The following is a 21,707-nucleotide window of genomic DNA, read 5'->3' on the forward strand; positions in this document are numbered from 1 at the left end:
AGCATTTCCCCATCTGACCCTAGAGGATGCATAAGCCCTTTTTAGGGCCCTATAAAACACAATCAGGTTATAAACTGTGGTCTCCGAGGCTGTTGAATGCTATCATTCCCCACTCTTCACATCTGTTCCAATCTGTCTGCACAATACAGCATGCTGAACATTAGGCCATGTTAGGGCAGCAAAGTGCTCTGAATGAACTCATGCATCCACTAATTATTTAGCACTTCCATTTTTTTCTTTTTTTAAAAAAAATTAATCTATACTTTAGGATATGTTTATTATTTTAGAGAGGGAGGGGAAGAGAAAAAGCAAAACATCAGTGTGGGAGAGAAACATCGATCAGAGAGAGAGAAAGATCAGTACGAGAGAGAAACATCAATCAGCACTCTAATTGGAGATTGAATCTGAAACCTACGTATGTGCCCTGACTGGGAACTGAACTTGCAACCTTTTGGGGTATGTGATGACATTTCAACCAACTGAGCCACCCACCCACGACCCATGTTCCATTTTCTTAATAGATAAGTAGTGATGTATGGGAATTAACCAAAGGCAGCAATTCTTTCTAAAAAAAAAACATTTAAAAGTATAATTAACAGGGATCTAAACAAAACAAACAAGCAAGCAAAATATGAACAAAGACACTGAAATAGGGAACAGGCTGACAGGGTCCAGAGGGGAGAGGGGAGAGAATCATAGGGGAAAAGGGGATGGACTCATATGAACAAGTATAAAGGCCACATGGACAATAACTAAGGGTGGGGGGTGGAAATGGGAGGGAGGTGGGGAGCATGGGGCGGGGAGCGGGCAGGGTTGGGAATATAAGACAGAAAGCTGTAATTGAACAAGAATTAAATTTAAAAATTATTAAAAAAATAAAAAATAAAAGTATAAATATCAGAGATAAAGCATTGTGTGAAGGTTAAGCTAGAGGACCAGAGTTTTTGGTTCAAACTCAAGCTTGTCTACTCACTACCTAGGGAAACATGAAGATGATGACAACTGAATGGTTTAGAAAGATAGACCACATTATTATCATGAAATAACAGTATATATTTCAAAAAGGTGTTGGGAAGACCAAAATGAAGCTCCCATTTGTATCTACAGGTTTGGTTTTTATAAAGTCTGCTCAGGAATGTCCTGATGCAAGATATTTCAGGTAGTGTTGCACTTATTGCCAAAGTTTGGTAACATAGTCACCAGAAGGCTCCTGAATCTCAGGCTTGGGGAGACAGGGAAAAGGGGAAAATAATTATAGACAGTAAGAAGAAAAGAGCTCTTGGAGTCTACTACTGAGTCCCCACATATAGCAAAGAAATAGATATTTAAAAAAACAAGAAATCAATGCGCTGACTAAATCACTTGATCGGTTCACTCACTTAGTGTAGAGCCTTGGCTCTTGGCATTTGGAAGGAGAATGGATTTTTATTGTTTAATTCCCTGTAAGCAAAGGACTAGTGAATTGTAAAATCCTGTTGCTTAACATATAACATTAAGTATTGAACTAGAAAATAAAGAAAATCAATTCCAGGTTTGGTTGCTGATTAGCTTTTCTTGGGGAATTGAGAGTAAAGTGCCATCATTGCTCTTACCTTTAATTCATAAAATACTGTGTGCAACACCTTAACAAACACATTTGCCACCTTAGAGCACAGTTTCCACTTAGTGTCCAGCATTCTACAAGCTTTGTGGCTCACTCATGACATGGTTCCAGCAGCTGCTCTGGGTAACCCAGAGTTCTGGAGAAGTGGGGCTCCAGTGTGGATGTGCAGAGATTACACAACTCAGGAGTGAATCCTGCATCCTTGGGGGTCTCCTTGGAGCATCAGCCCCCTATCTTCCCCAGTCCCACTTAACCTCATATTCAACCACCAGACCCAGGCATTTAAGATAATATTACCCCTACCTCTGCCTGTAGGTGGTGTCTACTATTAGTTTGTCTCCACAAACCCTGTACTACTATTTTAAGAATAAGTTTCTACCCCTGCCTGCCTGTGGACCTGCAATTGTGTAGCCTCTGTGGTAACCCAGTCTATCTGACTTGGTCACTCAACCCTTTGTTTCTTATTCAGCAATCCATGTAAAGAGAAGGCACAAAACAAACAAGCAAGCAAAATATAACCAGAGACATTGAAATGAGTAACTGGAGGGCAGGTGAGAGGGAATAATGGCTGGGAAGGGTTTTCAGGAACAACTATACAGGACACATGGACAAAACCGAACTGTGGGGGTGGAATCAGGGGAGGCAGGTGGGGATGGCTGGTGTGGGAGAAAATGGTGGGGGGAAATGCAGACAACTGTACTTGAACAACAATAAAATTGTAAATAAAATAAAACGTGAACAATAAAAATAATAAATAAAATAAATAAAAAATAAGAAGGCAGAAATCAGTATTTCCATATAATTTATTTTCATTTTTATACTGTTATTATAAAGTCTACTTTACAATTAATACTATTTTACAACAACTACCGACTCTTTAAGAAAATACAGCAATAATTTAGGTCCAAAGAAAATATACCAAAAGCCAGATTCAGTTAGAGTTTTGTGGTCTCTGAGATAAGACTTCCAATGTGACTCAAGAGTCCTTTTCCTTGGACCACAGATTGTTCTCTATCCTGAAACACTCTCCTGGAAGTTTACTGGTTAGTGTTATTATTGAGAGACTCTGCCTTTTGAGATCTGTTTTTGAAAATTGCTTGCGCAATTACTCGGTTAGTACAGCCATGTGCTTGTGTTAGTCTATTCTAGAGCACCCTTCTTTTTCCTTCTTCTTTTTTCCCAAAAATATTTAAGTGATGACTACATCCCAGACACTGAATTTGAGAGATGAGCCAGAACACAAGCTTTGAATAGAAGGACATACAGGCAAGTGGAGTAGATAGACAGATTATTAGGGCATTATGATACAGCCCCAGAGGATTGGACCCCAGAAAGTGAATGTTTATCTCTACATCTCTACCCTGAGCTGGGCAGAGAAAGCTTCTCAGAAAAGGTGACATTTGAGGTGAGTCTTGATAGATTACAGGGAGGAGAAAAACAAAGCCTAAGAAGAAGTCATTTGGGAAGGTTAGATATGTTCAACAGGTTGTGAATAGCTCATCATGAAATATGACCTAGAAATAGACCAATAGGACACAAGGTCCACCTCAGGAAAGGCTGTGTTCTTCACGCAAAGACTGTTCTTGATCCTATCAATAATAGGAAAAATTTGCAGGGTCCTAAACTGAGGATGAACATGTTTTGGGTTGTTTTTAAGAAAGTTCCCTCTGGCAGCAACATGGGAAATGGATTTAAGGATGAGGAGAGACTGGAGGCAGGGAGACAAGGTGAGTAATAATAGGATTGATATGAACCAGGTCACAGCAGTAGGGATGAAGAGGAGGCAATAGATCTGAGATGAATTTAGGTAGGAGAGGATCCTCCCAATGTGTAGCAACTGCCTTATTTCAGACTGCCTTTGTTTTTTACCTAGATGGCTGTAACAGCCTCCTTAGTTTTCACTCTGTCCCCTCCCCAGTCTGTCTTCAACCAGAAAGGTCATTCTATGAATCAGTAAAGATGTAGTTTACTCAACTGCTTAAAAAACTGTTTACTTCCTATAAGCTACAGGGTTAGTGCTCAAGGGATAGAGAGGGATATTTTGTTTCCAAGGTGACATTTAACAATATCTGTAGATAGTTTTGATTTTCACTGTTTGAGGTGAGGTTTGCTACTGCTGTCTAAGGAGCAGAGATTTGGGATGATTCTTAACACCCTACATTGCCTAGAATGGCCCCCTCCAGTAGCCTCTTCTATACGATCTTTCCAGTTTCCCTGGCATTGTTAACAGCTACCTTCCTAATCCCCTTGGACATAGTCCTGCCATAGTGCTTCTCCCTTTATTTCTTTTTCCAATTTAAAAAAATAATTATGCCATACTCTGATTAAAACAATACCATATAAGGTTGTGTATATGCAAAATCCACCGTTTCCTGTTATCCCACTTCCCTTTGCTCCCTTCTCCCCCACCATAAGAACAATTTAGGATGAATTTTACTTTTGTTCCAATTTACACAATTACACATCAGCATATGTATATGTATACATATACAAGGGGGTTCTTGGCTGATATTTACATATCACTATACAACTGACCCTCATGCTTGACACTCTGTCATGTCATGGACATCTTTACAAGTCAATAGATATAGATATGCTCTTTTTTTCTGATGTATTCATGCAATAGCATGCAGACTTCTATAACAAACCAAAAAAGGATGCTACAGTAAATGGGGAATTTTATTTTTCTATTACAATATTTTTCTTACCCCACACCCAAATCTTGTAACCACATAACTTGTGCTAACAAAACAACTGTAAGTTTTTCTCTGCTTTCTCATGTAACTGTTTGCAAATTTACACACAGACATCTTTTTATCAGTTAGCTTAATAAAAAATAGTATCATATGAAATATATTTCTTTACCTTTATTTTCTTACTCAATAATGCTACACCCTTCTAATTGTTATAACTATAATTAATTCTTTTAAGTGTCTGCAAAGTACTGTAGTATGTGGATTTTTCTACCTTCACCATCAGCATTTATTTTTGCTACTACAAGCAATGCTGCTATAAACATTCTGGTACATGTGTCCTAGTGTACTGGTGTTTTTACTGCTATAGGTTGATCCCAAGAAGTGGAATTGCTGGATGGAACAGTGTATGTACTTTTAATTCTAAGTGATACCACTATTTTACTAAGTTTTACCAAAACTTAAGTAAATAACAATAAGAGATACTGATATTTTACCAAAGAACTGTAAAAATTTATACTTCCTCCAGTAACTTTTGAGGTAATTTTTCCTTCATATCCATCAGGAATAGTGTTAAGATTTTAAATTATTTTTCCCAAACTCTTGAGAGTAAAATTATATTTTGTTATTATATTGATTTTACTTTTCTGACTATGAATGAGTCTGAATCCCTATCTCACATTATATAAAACAAATTCCATATCCACACAAAGACTTGCACAGAAATATTCTTTGACAACAATATTCACAATAGTAAAAAAATTCTCCATTACCTGGAGAGTAGATAGACATAAATAAAACCTAAATTAAAATATTAAGAAAAATTGAGTGTACTATACCTACAAATTCTCAGTGTAATAAAGCCTAATTAATTGGGAAAGACAATAGAGGCTACGAAAGTTATACAGTCAATTTGACTAAATATAGTTTTACAATATTTACATGTCAAAATATTTGTTAAAAGTCAAAGAGAAGTGACAGATTGAGGGATATTTGAAATCTGTAATAGTCAATAGACAATAAACAATAAAGAGTCCAATACCTCAATAGAAAAGTAGACAATGCCTACCACATCCCAGAAGAGCAAATCCAATTGAGGTAAGTCAGTTAAGGTAAATCCAATTGAGGTAAAGGAGTTTAGTTAATTACAAAATGAATATATGACTATTGTGGAAAAGTGAAATTAACAACACTACAGAAGTATTTAGAGTGAAAAGTTCATCATCTCCTGTATGAGACAGGGTCCTGGCAAGAAGCACATGGCCCACTCAGGGGTTTAAGTAAGGAGGGTTAATGAAGGGGCATCAGGCACAAATGTGGGCACAGTAAAGGGACTAGACAGGCTTGGTGAGGTTCTAAGCACCAGCAGTAGCAGGAAGCTCTTGCATTCTCAGATTAATTTTTCTTTGCTCAATGGTTGAATCTATGGAAGCAGGGCCACCTGATGGAAGCTGTGACCACAGAGAGGGTTGCAAGCTCTACCACAGCAAAGCAGACACGGAGAGGGGTGAGAGCATAGATACCAATTCTCTCTTCTCTCCTGCCTCAATGATGCCTACTAGGCAAAACCAACTGGAAAACAGAGGACAATGGAGCCCTAGGAATCCAGGATACAGGAGTCAGCCTACCGAGGCACCAAGCAGGACAGGAAAAGATGGTGAATGGGTCAGCGAGGAGGCAATTTACACTGACTAGTTTTTCCCTCTCACCACCTACCCTAATTGCTAGAAGCAGAACCAAGATCATTAATAGTTTAGGATCCACTGTACCAGAATGGTATTTTTGTAAAGATTTTTTCTTTTATTTTTAGAGAAAGGGGAAGGGAAGGAGAAAGAGAGGGAGAGAAACACCAAAGTGTGGTTGCCTCTTATGTGCCTTGCACTGGGACCCCTGCTGCAACCCAGGCATGTGCTCTGACAGGGAACTGAGCCGGCAACCATTTGGTTCTCAGGTCCACCCTCAATCCCTTGAGCTACACCAGCCAGGGCTCTAACAGAATGTTTACTATGTACATTATCACCACTTCCTCCCCCCCCCCAGCTAACACATTTGTTATTTAAATAACTTTAGTAGATCAACAAAGCAAAAAAGGAACTTCCAATGGAAAAGAAGGAAGTGACATAAACTTGACAGTTCACAAATGAATAAATGCATAAGAATAATAGAGAGCTAAAAGAATAAACCTACTTTGTAATCAAAGCTATGCAAATTAACATAGTAACAAAATGCTATTATTCATCTATTAAATTGACAAAGAATAAAAGTATATATGAGATGCCTCCTGTTGTCAAGAGTGTAGTGATAATACATTCACTAATGGTAGGACAAAAAATTATTTTATCCTTTCTTAAGTGTAATCTGGCAAGATATATTAAAAGGTTTTAAAAGGTGTTTATATCTTCTCCCCTAGAAATTCTACTTCCAGGAATTTATCCAGAGGAAATAATCAGAAATGCACATGTGATTTTATTATGACAGCAGTATTTGCAATAGTGTTAAATTAAAAAAAATAAATATTTACAATAAGAAGTTTGTGACATAAATTATGGTATGGCTATACAATAAGATAATATGAAGCCATTAAAATCATAATGTAGAGAATATTTAGTCACATAAGATAATGCATATAGTATACACAAAATAATTAATAATTAAGCAAAATAATTTGAATATAAACCAGGATGTATTGTATATTCTATGGTCTTAATTATGTAAAATATAAAAATAGTGTGTGTATATTTATAAATGTAATTTCAGTTTGTAAGCACTCAAACTCTCTGTATCTTTTTCTGTGTGGATAAAAATAGAGATAGAGATAGAAATACTTATATCTATACTTCTGTATCTGTATAAAGAGAGGAAAGCTAGACACTAAAGAAAAGTATACTAAATGTTAACAAAGATTAACAAATGTTAAAAATGTTAATAAATGTTCCATATGTGGGGTAATATTGTAGGTAATTTTCATGTTCTATGTATTTTTATTTCCACAACACACATATTTTATTATCTGTATAAGTTTTGCGTGGACAGGTACAGGTATCTCACCAATAGTGCATCTTCTACTTGGCCACATACAGGATCTATTTCTCCCTTACATGTCTACTGAGTCAGTAGATATGTTAAATTCCCAAGTAAGATGTAAAGTTTCTAGAATTTGAAGAAAAAAGTCAGTGCTCTTCTGAATACATTGGTATGCCAAGCTCCATGGAGTAAATCCCCTGGATGATTTTACTACTGGTGTAAAAATAAATAGTTGAATTTTTAAAATCTAAATTCTGGAAGACAAAAGAAAATTATCTCTTTGCATGAAAATCAACCTCAGAGTTTTGGGTTCTGTTGTCTCTCTGAACTGTGATTGTTAATGAATGAATCAGCGCTCTAATTAATGGAAAGGATTTGCAGGAGAGAACTTGAAGGTGAGAGGATGTCTTTAAATCTGTAGGCCTCAGTTTGTAAGGACTCAAGAAGGCTGAATGCTACAACACACCAATAAGGAGACCACGTGTCTCAGGCCAGTGTGGTATGCTCCAGACAAGGCAAATTCTTTGATTGAGACACATATTTCTTTGTTCAATGTGAAAGTCAAATAGAAAATTAGAGTTCCTTCAGAATGAGGCTCTAGATATTAGGGTGATATTAGAGTTTCTACCACAGACATTCCTGTCCCCAGGTTTGATCATGGGCAAGTAGGCACCCACAGCTCAACCTATTGTTACAAAGGTTGCCCACTGGCCAGAAGGGACTGGAGCATGAGAAGACAGTGAGTGGGACTAAGAACTGGTAAGTGAACTTTTTAAAACATTTTTGTTCAAGTGCATTTGTCTCCATTTTTGCCCCTCCATGGACCCCTGCCCCACCCATCCCCACCTCCTACCCTTGAAAATACTCCCTTTGCTTTGTCCATGGGTCCTTTATACATGTTCCTTGATGGACCGTCCCCTATTTTCCCTCTACCTCCTCCTCTCTGGTTACTGTCAGTTTGTCCTTTATTTCACTGTTTCTGGTTATATTTTGCTTGCTTGTTTGTTTTGTCGATTAGGTTCTATTTATAGGTGATATCATATGGTATTTGTCTTTCACCAACTGTCTTATTTCACTTAACATAATACTCTCCAGTTCCATACATGCTGCCCCAAAGGGTAGGAGCTCCTTCTTTCTTTCTGCTGTGTAGTATTTCATTGTGTAAATGTACCATGTTTTTTTTTTTTATCCATTCATTTACTGATGGGCATTTGGGTTGCTTGCAGCACTTGGTTATTGTAAATTGTGCTGCTATGAACTTTGGGGTGCATAGGTTCTTCTGAACCTATGGTGTTTCAGGCTTCTAAAAATATAATTCCAGCAGTGAAATTGCTGGGTCAAAGGCAGTTCAATTTTTAGTTTTCTGAGGAAATTCCATATTGTTTTCCATAGTAGTTGCATCAGTCTGCAACCCCACCAACAGTGCACTAGAGTTCCCCTTTCTCCACATTCTCTCTAGCACTTGTTTGTTGCTTGGTTTATGATGGACATTCTGACTGGTGTGAAATGATATCTCATTGTGATTTTAATTTGCATGTATCTCATGACTAGTGGTGCTGAGCATCCTTTCATAAGTCTCTGGGCCCTCTGTATGTCCTCCTTGGAGAAGTGTCTGTTCAAGTCTTTTGCCCACTTTTTAATTGGATTGTCTTCTTAGAGTGGAGTAATGTGAGTTCTTTATGTATTTTGGAGATCAAACCCTTGTACAATGTATCACTGGTAAATATATTTATCCATATGGTTGATTCCTTTTATATTTTAGTCCTGTTTTCTTTAGCTGTGCAGAAGTTTTATTTTGATGAGGTCTCAACTATTAATCTTTCCCTTATGTCCCTTGCTCTGGGGGACATATTGGTGAAAATATTGCTTCATGGAATATCTGAAATTATAGTCTGAGAAGGATAGAGGTTAGCTCTTTCTTAAATGGTTTGTAAAATTCTCATGTGAAACCATCCGGTCCAGGTCTTCTGTGTGACAGAAGTTTTTTGATTGCTGTTTAGATTTCATCAGCTACTATTGGTCTGTTCAGATTTTCTGATTCTTCTTCATTCAGATTTGGGATATTATATTTTTCTAGAAATTTGTATATTTCACCCAGGTTTTCAAATATCTTGGCATGTAGTTGTTTGTAATAATTTCGTACAATCATTTGCATTTTGGTGGTACCGGCTATTATTGCTTCTCTTTTATTTCTCATTGTGTTTATTTGGGTCCTCTCTCTCTTTTTCTTGATGAATTTACTTAAAGACTTATTCATTTTATCTTCTCAAAGAACCAGCTCCTGGATTTATTGATCCTTAGAATTGCGCTTTGGGTCTCTATGTCATTTAATTCTGCTCTTATCTTGGTTATTTTCTTCCTTCTATTTGCTCTGGGCTTTATTGTTGTTCCTCCAGTTTTTGTAGATGTAGGGTTAGGTTTTATATTTGAAATGTTTCTATCTTTTTTAAAGTAGGCTTGTATTGCTATGAACTTCCCTCTCAGGACTGCCTTTGCTGTGTCCCATAGCTTTTAGACTGTTATGTGTTCATTTTCATTTGTTTCCAGAATTTTTTTATTTCTTTCTTGATCTCATTCTTAACCCATTAATTGTTTAATAGCATGGTATTCAATCTCAGAAATTTGAGTGTTTTGCATTTTTTCCTGGAGGTTATTTTCCAGTTTCAGGTCCTTGTGATCTGAGAAAATGCTTGATATGATTTCAATTTTCTTGAATTTGTTGAGGCTTGTTTTGTGTCCTATCATGTGGTCTATTTTTCAAATTGTTGTATGTACATTTGAAAAAAATGTGTATTTTGATTTTTAGAGATGAAAGTTTCTATGCTCATCTGTCAATGCATTTGATCTGGGGCATTGTTCAATGCCACAATATCCTTGTTGATATTTTGTTTGGAAGATGTATCTATTGTTGATAGGGGTGTTAAAATCCACTATGTTGAGAGTGTTGTTGTCTATATCTTTCTCAAAATCCTCCCACATTTTTCTTATGTATTTGTGTGCTCCTATGTTGAGTGCATATGTTTATAATGTTTATGTCTTCTTGATGCATTCTTCCCTTGAGGATTATAAAGTGTCCTTCTGGATCTCTTTCAATGGCCCTTGTTTTGAAGTCTATTTTGTCTGATAGGAGTATTGCTACCTGGCTTTTTTTGTGTGTGTCCATTCGCTTGGAATATTTTTTTCCAATCCTTCACTTTCAGTCTGTTTAAGTCTTTGATTCTGAGGTGGATCTTTTGTAAGCAGCATATGTGTGGGTCATGTTTTCTTATCTATACAGCTACCCTATGTCTTTTGATTGGAGTATTAAATCCATTTACATTTAAGGTTATTATTGATAGGTACTTATTCAGTAATAAGTACCTTGATGGTACTTATAGTTCCCTGTTTGTACCTGTGTTCCTCTGTCTCTCACTCTTTTCCTTCCTCTTCTTACAGCAGTCCTTTTAGCATATCTTGCAGTGCTCATATGGTGAAGGTATATTCTTTCAGCCTTCTTTTGTCTGAGAAGCTCCTTATTTGGCCTTCCTTTTTAATTGAGAGCTTCGCTGGGTAGAGTAGTCTTGGTTGCAGGTCGTTGCTTTACACACTTGCAATATTTTTTGGCACTGTCTCCTGACTTGCAGTGTCTCTATTGAGAAATCAGCTGCTAGTCTTATCAGAGCTCCTTTGTATGTTCTCTTGTTTCTCCCTTGCTGCTTTTAAGATTCTCTCTTTGTCTTTAAATCTTGGTGTTTTCATGATGATGTCTCTTGGAACAGGCCTCTTTGGGTTCATCTTGTTTGGGACCCTCTGTGCTTCCTGAACTTGTATGGTATTTTGCCTCTCCAGGTTCAGAAATTTTTCTGTAATTATTTTTTCAAACAGAGCTTCTATTCATTGCTCATTTCTTTCTTTTTTTGGTATTCCTGAGATTCAAATGTGGCATTTCATATTGTCTTGGAGTTCCCTTAAGCTATCTTCATATTTTTTTAGTCTTTTTTTGTGTAGCTGCCTTACCTGGGAGAAGGTAAGGCATTTCTTTCTACTTTGTCTTCCAGCTCACTAATTTGGTACTCTGCTTCAGCCAGCCTGCTTACAATTCTTTCTAGTGTGTTTTTTATTTCAGATAATATGTTCTTCATTTTTTTCCTGGTTCTTTTTTATGGTTTCTATTTCCTTTTTTATACTGTTGCAGTTCTCACTCAGTTCCTTATAGTTGTCAGTGACTTTCTCGAGCATCCTTATAACCATCCTTTTGAATTCTATATCTGATAGTTTGCTTGCCTCCATTTCATTTTGTTCTTTTGTTAGGAAGTCTTCCCCTTCTTTGCATTGCAGTTTCATTCTTTGTCTCCCGATTTTTGGTGACTCATTTTGTTTGTTTCTATGATTCCCAATGCTCTGCTTTGGTAGCTGTCTTTGTAGGGTGAACTTCCAGGGTAGGTGTTCTGTGGGACTCAGTGGTGTGGTCTTTTTGAGCTCCTTGCCTGGATGCTCTAAGGTTGCCCTTCTTTTACATTTGAGTGGGCTCTCTTTTTGTACTCTAGTTTTACCCATCAGTGGCTCCTTTGTTGGTGGGATCTCTCCTCCAGTGGGTTTACTGGTATTCACAACTCCCACCTTATCTTGTATATGATCCAGGGCTGGGCAAAGGTGAAGTGATAGCAGAAGAGTATTCTGTGGGATTTAAAGTACCAACAAGTAGAGAACAGATACAAGATCCTTTGGAGAAATACAGCAATAACTGTAATATTTCATACATCTGTCCACTGTTTTAGTAGATGAAAAAGAGATAAGACTCTTATTAGAGAAGGAAAAAAATGGGAATTGATTTCAGAAAGCAGAGTGCTTATGCTAGGTCAGATGGCAAGATGTGTGAGAGTAAGGGGTAGAAACTTGGTGTAGAGTGCAAGAAAATAAAGTTAACCATAACAGTAATAAAGCTCAGAAATATAGTAAAGTGGACCAAGATCAGGGAAGAGTGCTGTATGGGAACAACAATAATATGGAAAGAAATATATGATTGGATTAAAGAGAATAAAAAGTAAAAGACGAAGAATAGTGTGTTATTAGAATATGAGTGAAGTGAAGGAAGAGAAATTAAAATGCAACATGAAAGGAAAAATAAAGAAAGCCAGTCAAACAATGAAATCAAACAAAACAAAGAAAACTAAATGGAAGGAAGAGAGCTAAAAAAATAAATAAGTAAAATAATAACAGCCCTGGCTGGTGTAGCTCAGTGGATTAAGCACAGAATGTGAACCAAGGGGTCGCCGGTTTGATTCCCAGTCAGGTTACATGACTGGGTTGCAGGCCAGTTCCCCAGTGGGGGCCACATAAGAAGCAACCACACACTGATGTTTCTCTCCCTCTCTTTCTTCCTCCCTTACCCTCTCTCTAAAAATAAATAAATAAAACAGAAATAATAATAATAACAAAAAAGTAAAAAATAAAATGCAAGGTCTATAGCATAGCAAAGTAAATTTTGCCTCAGCTTTTGGCATTAGCCTTCTGATCTTTCTCTGGATCTGTCTTTGATCCCTTCACAGCTCCAGGTCTTACTATCTTACACTTGGAAGAATAAAGGGAGAAAAAAAGAGTGAAAAGCCTCCTGCTAACTTTAAACCCAAAGCAGGTTCTTCTGGTCTTCCTGGATGCTGCAGGATAGAGGAGCTGGGCTCTGTTGCTTTTTTTTTTTTCCTTTCCTGTTGTTCTGCTTTGGGGGGTAGGTCTGGGCTACAATATTCACAGGTGTCCAGCCCCCAGACCAAGCCCTCGGGGCACTGGGCAGCTCCAATTGTCCATATGCACCAAGGCGGTGCATTTAATACACCTCATTGTGCCACCCTTTGATTAGTCCGTGAGGTGCATGAAGTGGGAACAACTTGTACTCCTCCTCCCTCTTTGCTTGTCTAGGCGCTATACCTGTACAAAGTCTCTTCAGGACAGTTTAGTTCCCCTATTAAATTAAGTCTCTCTGGGGAATGTTACTCCCCTGAGCCCCTGCTGCCCCACTTAAAAAAAGCTTTTTATTGTTGTTCAAGTAAGTTGTCTCCATTTTTTCCCCACCACTTTTTCTACCCCAGTCGCCCCCACTTCGCATCCTTGATTCTACCCCCTTTGGTTTTGTCCATGTGTCCTTTATAGATGTTCCTGAAAACCCTTCCCTCTTTGTCCTCCCATTATCCCTTCCCATCTCCCCTCTGGTTGCTGTCAGTTTGTTCTCAATTTTAATGCCTGTAGTTATATTTTGCTTGCTTAATTGTTTTGCTGATTAAGTTCCACTTATACATGAGATCATATGGTATTTGTCTTTCACCCCCTGGTTTATTTCACTTAGCGTAATTCTCTTCAGTTCCATCCATGTTGTCACAAAGGGTAGGAGCTCCTTTTTTTTTTTCTTCTGCTATGTAGTATTACATCATGTAAATGTATGATAGTTTTGTGATTCATTCATTTACTGATGGGCACTTACGTTACTTCCAACATAATTTATAATAGCCTGCTGACCTACTTTGATCAGTTCATGAGGCTCCCTGATTTGGAGCAAATCATGCCGCTCTTCCTCCCTATTCGCTGTCTGGGCCACAGAGTTCTAGAGTCCCTTAAACAGCGACTGAGAGCCCTTTTTTTTTTTTTTAAAGCATATTCCCTTTGTATTCGATGGCCATTCTTAACAATCACAAAGCCCAATTCTCTCACCAGTTCTGAGACTATCTGGGTCAGGGTACATCATGGCCCAACTCTTCTCCCATCTCTAGGTGTCACTCATTTTCCCAGTTTCTCTGGTACTGTCCCAGGTGGCCACCACAGTCCTAGCAGGGGGACACCACCTCTGTGTGTTTCCCACTGCATCTTTATCTTCCAGTGACTTCAGGCACCCAGTTCTCTCCTGGCGCAGGATTGGCTTCCCTGCTCTGAGAGGGGATGGAGCTGCGTAGTTCCAATTGCTGATTCAGCTCTCCTCCAAAGCTCCCATGGCAGCCTTTGTCTCTGGCACTAGACTGGTGACTGCAGCAGCTGTAGTCCCTGTGAGAGTCCCTGGGACCTTACAATCCCTAGGCAATCTCTTTACCATCTGTTGTTTCAATATTATCTATAATCTTTGGCTTCTAAGTTTCGTACAAGTTGGAATTCCATTGGCTGTTCACTCTATTCTTCAGAAAATTGGTTAGGTGTCCCAGCTGGGTGCATGAGCAAGTGGGCTCAGCTCCCTCCTACCTCACTACTATCTTCCGATCCCCAAAGTCAAGAACTGGTGTCTTTAGGCTTTCAGGCCAGCTGGAAAATTGAACTGGGCCCATGAGATCAAAACCCATAAATACCATGTGTGGAAACATAAGCCATTAAAGCTACTATAGGCATAAAAAGCAGCTTAGCTCACACTCAGCATGAGCTGAGCTATAGTTCCCTATGAGTTGCATTGACCACCTTTTGTGGGAGAGCAACTATGCCCAGCACCTATCTTCACCCACAGTCAGTTTTCTCTGTCATATTTTAAGACCCTGACAGTTTACACACTGAAACCCTGAAATTGGAAGGCAAGAAGGACAGCAGAGATGCATCACCTAAACACATGTGAATATACTGTGTTCAACAACTCTTATGTTAGCTACCTATTTAGAAATGTGAGCCTCTCACAGGTTAATAAGATGCCCTGATAAAGGAAGAACTATGAACATCTGGGTTCCATACCCTGGCATGAGTGTTCATAGACTCATTGGACACTAACATCAGCACCCCAGTGTTATACTGTCATAAAATGCAATTCAAATTTAAATTTCTGTGTGTCTATCTGATTGCTGTCAGTTTCAATTATTTCAAGTTGAAGTATATGTAAAATAGCCAACCAGATACAATCTACAATGGTTGGAGATTTAGAAGGTGGTGGGTCAGCCTGGGGTCAGTGATTTCAATGAGTTTCTAATGGTCACAGTGCCCACTTAAGAGTAGCTGGCAGAAGTGGAGGGATACAGAAGATACCCATATTGATGAATCTGAGGAAGTCCAGATGTTGTGAGGCCATGATGGTGGCTGAGACCTGCCTCCTTGGCATAGAGTGTCAAAATGATGGTACTAACTGGGGTGGAGCTGAAGACCATGACTGAAGTGCCAAATTCAACACAGGGAATGTGTAGTGGCAATAGAGTTGGGGTAGAGAAAGTGGCAGAACAGTTGGCATGAGCTTAAATGAGATGGGAGCTTACATATGAAGATTGAGGAGTGACAGGGAAAACAAGAAGAAACATATTTTTGAAAGGGGGAATAAATGAAGAAAAACAATCACCCATAATCTTACAACCCAAATAAAACCAGAATTTGTCATGTATCCATCCATATATTTTTTCTGAATATGTTGTTTTTTAATTTTTATTATTTGTTAATATATTTATTTTTTAGTATTCACCCAAGGATATATCTATTGATTTTAGAGAGAGAGGAAGGGAGAGAGAGAGAGAGAGAAGCTCCAATTGGTTGCCTCCTATATGACCTCTAACTGGGGATCATCAAACCGCAATCCATGAGATACTACTCTAACCAATGGAATCACCTGGCCAGGGCTATTGTTGATTTTTTAAAATTCACTGATAACAATATACCTTTAACATTTTTCCATAGCAATGCTTGAAGAGTTAGATCATTTTAATAAATTCTATTAAGTGGATTTAATTATTTTTAATATTTTCTTACAGTTGAAGTTTCTTACTGAAACTATATTTTTATATGAAAATACTGCTATGTTAAGGATAAATCATAAGATAATTTCCTTCACTTCTTTGAAAGAAATGAAAAAGTGCATTCACACAGGAGTCTTGCAGGTGGCCAGCTGTTAGGGATGTGGCAGCAATGAGCTCTCATCTGCACTCGTGCCCAGAGGCCACCCTTCTCAAAGTGGCTCCCTTCTTTCCAAGATAATACTTTTCTGAGAATAATCTAAAAATCCCAACCTCTACTATTCAATAAACCTTGGCAAGATGGTATCTGTAGATCATTTTCCTCTTTTATTGAGTTAAAAAACATAAATGCTTTCTCCGCTAATGTTCTAAGGGTTTTAAAAATTTACTAATATATCCTCATAGCAACTCTCTAAGGAATTTTTTAAAATTATTCCCCATTTTAAGTGTGGGGAAACTATGGCTGATAGAGGCTACTTTGTCCAAAACCTCCCAGCTAGCAGGTGGCAAAAGGATGAGAAGGCAGCACTGACACCTTTTCCTTTCATGTACCTTTGTGGCATGAAAAAGGAAAGCTGTTGTTCCAGAGTAGTGAAAGCTGTTCTAGAGTAGCACAAGCTGCGGAATCTGAGGGTGCATGTGTGCATGTTTTCAAAAATAAGAATAAGTTTTTAAACATATGAGAACCCCTTCATTTTTATTTTCTTGAATGGCGTAATCACCAGCCACAGTGGTGATGGAATCAAGGAGGTATGGAGTTGTGACTTTTACAGCCTTGTGTCATTTAAGGAGCCACATTTAATCTGTTACACTGCCCAAACTTATTAGGACACAACCTTTCAAACCTGAGAGAAAAGGTCACCTTTAACTGGAGAACAAGAGCATTTTCTGCATTTGGGAGGCTTTCACAATGTCAGATGCCCCATATTTTCCATACCATAGTGGCATTTAAAATGTGGCCTGTTTTTAGTAATCCAATTACTCCTGCATATTACCCAAAGATGATCAAAGTTGTACACAGCAGAATATTTGCAGAAATCAGTGGAGCACAACAAAGCTTACATTTAACAAGAGAAATAAAAGTGAGAGTTTGCCTGCAGTGGATGACAGGAGTGTAATGTTATACAGTTAAAATCAATGTTAAAGTGCAGTGAATCCTCCAGTACCTGTGCACTTAGGCAGTGCAATTCTGTTATGAGAGTGCAATGTTATGTTATGCAATTCTATTATGAGAGTGCTTTTATTATGTTACTTCACTGTGAGATTTGAATTCAGGTAGACACTAGCTAATGAGGTAATCTTTCAGCAAACAGGATTATAATAGGTTATTCACAAAAGCACTGCCTCATCGTATTGGCAGGGATTTAAGGTCAGGGATCAGAGGAGATTCAGCAAGGGTGCTGCATGGGCTTTGATACTGAAGGGATATGTGTTCCAGGCTATGTTTCACCACATGCTGGTTGGGTGACCTTAAGCAAGTCATTTAATGTGTAAATCTAAGCTATTTCATTTTAAAAAATAAACTTTCCTGGGAACTAAATAAGATGTCATATAAAGGGCTCATAGCTGACATTCAAATACATTTTTTAGCATTCATACAAATACAATTTATCAAACTCATTATACATCCTGCCTCTTCCAGCAAGACTTTCTTTTTTTATTTAAATAATTTTTTAATTTAATTCTTATTCAAGTGCAGCTTCCAGTCTTATACTCCCAACCCTGCCCGCCGCCCACCCCATGCTCCCTGCCTCCCTCCCATTTCCACCCCACACCCTTAGTTATTGTCCATGTGTCCTTTATACTTGTTCATGTGAGTCCATCCCCTTTTCCCTTATGATTCTCTCCCCTCTCTCCTCTGGACCCTGTCAGCCTGTTTCGTAATTGGGTGTCATTGGTCATATTTTGCTTGCTTGTTTGTTTTGTTTAGATCCCTGTTAATGGTGATATCATATGGTATTTGTCTTTCACCGCCTGGCTTATTTCGCTCAGCATAATGCTTTCCAGTTCCATCCATGATGTTGCAAAGGGTAGTAGTTCCTTCTTTTTTCTGCAGCATAGAATTCCATTATGTAAATGTACCATAGTTTTTTGATCCAGTTATTGACCAATGGGCATCTAGGTTGCTTCCAAATCTTGGCTATCGTGAATTGTGCTGCTATGAACATTGGGGTGCATAGGTTCTTTGGGGCTGGTGTTTCAGGGTTCTTAGGATATAATCCCAGCAATGGAATTGCTGGGTCAAAAGGCACATTCATTTTTAGTTTTCTTAGAAAATTCCATATTATTTTCCATAGTGGTTGTACCAGTCTGCAATCCCACCAACAGTGAACTAGGGTCCCCTTTTCCCCACAACCTCTCCAGCACTTGTTGTTTGTTTCTTTGTTTATGATAGCCATTCTAACTGTTGTAAAGTGGTATCTCATTGTGGTTTTAATTTGCATCTCTCTGATAGCTAGCGGTATTGAGCATCTTTTCATGTGTCTCTGGATCCTCTGTATGTCCTCCTTGGAGAAATGTCTGTTCAAGTCCTCTGTCCATTTTTTAATTGGGTTACTTGTCTTCTTTGAGTGGAGTCGAGTGAGTTCTTTGTATATTTTGGAGATTAAACCTTTGTCTGAGGTATCATTGGCAAACATGTTTTCCCCAACAGTTGCTTTTCTTTTTATCTTGATACTGTTTTCCTTAGCCATGCAGACGTTTTTAATTTTGATGAGATCCCATTTGTTTATTCTTTCCTTTATATCCCTTGCTCTAGGGGACGTATTAGTAAAAATATTGCTACGTGGAATATCTGAGATTTTCCTGCCAATGCTCTCCTCTAGGGCTTTAATGCTTTCCCGGCTTATATTTAAGTCTTTTATCCACCTTGAATTTATTTTGGTGTATGATGTAAGTTGGTGTTCGAGTTTCATTTTTTTGCATGTAGCTGTCCAGTTCTCCCAACACCATTTGTTGAAAAGGCTGTCTTTACTCCATTTTATGTTATTGCCCCCTTTGTCAAACATTAATTGACTGTAGAGATTTGGGTTTATTTCCAGGCTCTCTGTTCTATTCCATTGGTCTATGTGCCTGTTTTTGTGCCAGCACCAGGCTGTTTTGATTACAGTGGCCTTGTAATACAGTTTGATATCAGGTATTGTGATCCCTCCTACTTTGTTCTTCTTTCTCAACACTGCAGCTGCTATTCCGGGTCTTTTATGGTTCCATATAAATTTTTGAAGTGTTTGTTCTCTGTCTGTGAAATATGCCATTGGTTCTTTAATAGGTATTGCATTGAATCTGTAAATTGCTTTGGGTAGTATGGACATTTTGATGATGTTAATTCTTCCAATCCATGAACACGGTATATGTCTCCATTTGTTTGTGTCTTCCTTGATTTCTTTCTTCAGTGTTGTGTAGTTTTCTGCATACAGGTCTTTTACCTCCTTGGTTAGGTTTATTGCCAGATATTTGTTTTTGCTATATCGAGTGGGATTTTTTTTCTTGATTTCTGCTTCTGCTGCTTCATTGTTGGTATACAAAAATGCCTTTGATTTCTGGATATTGACTTTGTATCCCGCTGTTTTGCCAAATTCATTTATTAGTTCCAGCAGTTTTTTGGTAGAGGCTATAGGGTTTTCCATGTACACTATCATGTCATCTACAAACAGTGAAAGTTTTGTTTCCTCCTTCCCGATATGGATGCCTTTTATTTCCTTTTCTTCTCTGATTGCTGTGGCTAAAACTTCCAATACTATATTAAATAGAAGTGGTAGAAAGTGGACAACCTTCTCTTGTTCCTCATCTTAGTGGACAAAGTTTTAGTTTTTGCCCATTGAGTATGATGTTGTCTGTAGGTCTTTCATATATGGCCTTTGTTATATTGAAGAATGCTCCCTATATTCCCACTTTGCTGAGTACCTTTATCATAAATGGGTGTTGAACCTTATCAAAAGCTTTTTCCGCATCTATTGATATGACAATGTGGTTTTTGTCTTTGCTTTTGTTTATGTGGTGTATTACATTTATTGATTTGTGTATATTGAACCATCCTTGCATCCCTGGGATGAATCCCACTTGGTCGTGGCGTATGATCTTTTTGATGTATTGTTGGATGTGATTAGCTAATATTTTATTGAGGATTTTAGCGTCTGTGTTCATCAGCGATATTGGCCTGTAATTTTCTTTCTTTGTTGTGCTTCTATCTGGCTTTGGAATTACAGCGATGCTGGCTTCATAAAAAGAGTTGGGGAGTTTTCCCTCCTTTTGGATTTTTTGGAATAGTCTGTGAAGAATAGGGGTTAGTGTGGGAGCCTGCCAGGCCACAGGGGACCAAGGAGAGAGCCCCCACTGTGAAAATGGTGGCGGGACTTGGTTTCTGGTCCCTGGAGCCGGCGGGTATCTTGACATCTTCCGGACCTTCTCCTTCTCAGCCTTGAAGGAAAGAACAAGATCTTGGCATATGCGTCATGTTCCAGGAAAGTGATAGTAATGAGGACACTGCTATCTGTAGGCTAATGTTCTCAGGATATGAGAACATCTTGCCCTCTTGATAGCCTTCGGGAGTGTACAAACTTTTGTAAAACAGCATTGTTCTCAGGCCACTGCAGTTCTGCATATAAGCCAGCAGTTCCTTGAATAAAGTCACCATTTGCCAGCAGAGCACTTGGTCCTCTCCATTCTTTAAGTCCCTCGCCTCACCTCGCAACCACCCTTGCTGCCGCGGGCGGCGGCAGAGTGGCGCCCGAAGAACAGGGACCCGGAAAAAGGGGGTCAGGGGGGACCAGCAGAGTCCTAATCGCGAGGATAGAGGAGCCCGAGAGGACCGCTGCTACGGGGGCCCGGTAAGTTAAAAGTAAAAGTAGCAGGGAGCGGTGTTGGAGAGTTGTTAATCATGGGAATTTCGCACTCATCAGATCAGGGACTTTTTGAAAAAGTCCTCTGCTCCTTATTGAAGGGGCGAGGCATTACTACCTCTAAGAGTCAAATACATTGTTTTATAGGTTTTATTCAAGAAGTTTGCCTTTGGTTCCCAGAAGAAGGTACTATTAATATGGAAACTTGGAAAAAGGTAGGAGAACGTATTCGTGAACACTACCGTGCTCACGGTCCAGAGAAAACTCCTGTTGAAGCATTTTCTTTATGGACATTAGTTAGAGATTGTCTTAGGGGAGATTCCAAGCTTGAAAAACGGGAACGTGGGACTCGTGGCAGTTTGCCAGCCATTCTTTCGGCAGAGGATCTTTCTCGCCCTCTGCCTCCAGTGCCGACTGCTCTGCCTCCTCCGATTTGGGAGTTGCCACGGTATGAGGAACCTGATCTTAAGGTGGCGACTGATCTTAAGATGGCGACTGATCTTAAGGTGGCGACTGATCTTAAGGTGGCGACTGTTCAATCGGAGCAGCCAAACCCTGATGAAGCAGATTGGGGAGATCTAGCAGGTCAAGCGGAGCCCGGATAGCTCAGTTGGTAGAGCATCAGACTTTTAATCTGAGGGTCCAGGGTTCAAGTCCCTAAGTTTTAGGACATGATCCCACTGTTATTGTTATACCTTATACCGCCGAGCAACTTAACTGGCTTCTTAACTTTAACGACATTTTTGCTCTTGCCTTTGAAGGTTTTGCTGGAACCATCTCTCATCATCTGCCCGCTGATAAAATTTTACAATTTTCCCATACTGCACGATTTATTTTTCCTAACATTGTCACTTCTGAATCTTTATCAACGTCCTTTACCCTATTCACAGATGGA

General features: G+C 38.7%; 1 non-coding gene across 1 annotated transcript; it reads left to right on the top strand.

Annotated features, from left to right (window-relative positions):
• The first annotated feature begins 21,407 nt into the window (after positions 1-21,407).
• On the top strand, positions 21,408-21,484 carry TRNAK-UUU (transfer RNA lysine (anticodon UUU)). Its single transcript has one exon. It is a non-coding gene; the product is annotated as a tRNA-Lys (tRNA).
• Positions 21,485-21,707: the final 223 nt, after the last annotated feature.

This window comes from Sturnira hondurensis, unplaced genomic scaffold (genome assembly GCF_014824575.4).
Source record: "Sturnira hondurensis isolate 20B ecotype Veracruz unplaced genomic scaffold, ASM1482457v3 Scaffold0024591, whole genome shotgun sequence".
Classification (NCBI taxonomy): domain Eukaryota; kingdom Metazoa; phylum Chordata; class Mammalia; order Chiroptera; family Phyllostomidae; genus Sturnira; species Sturnira hondurensis.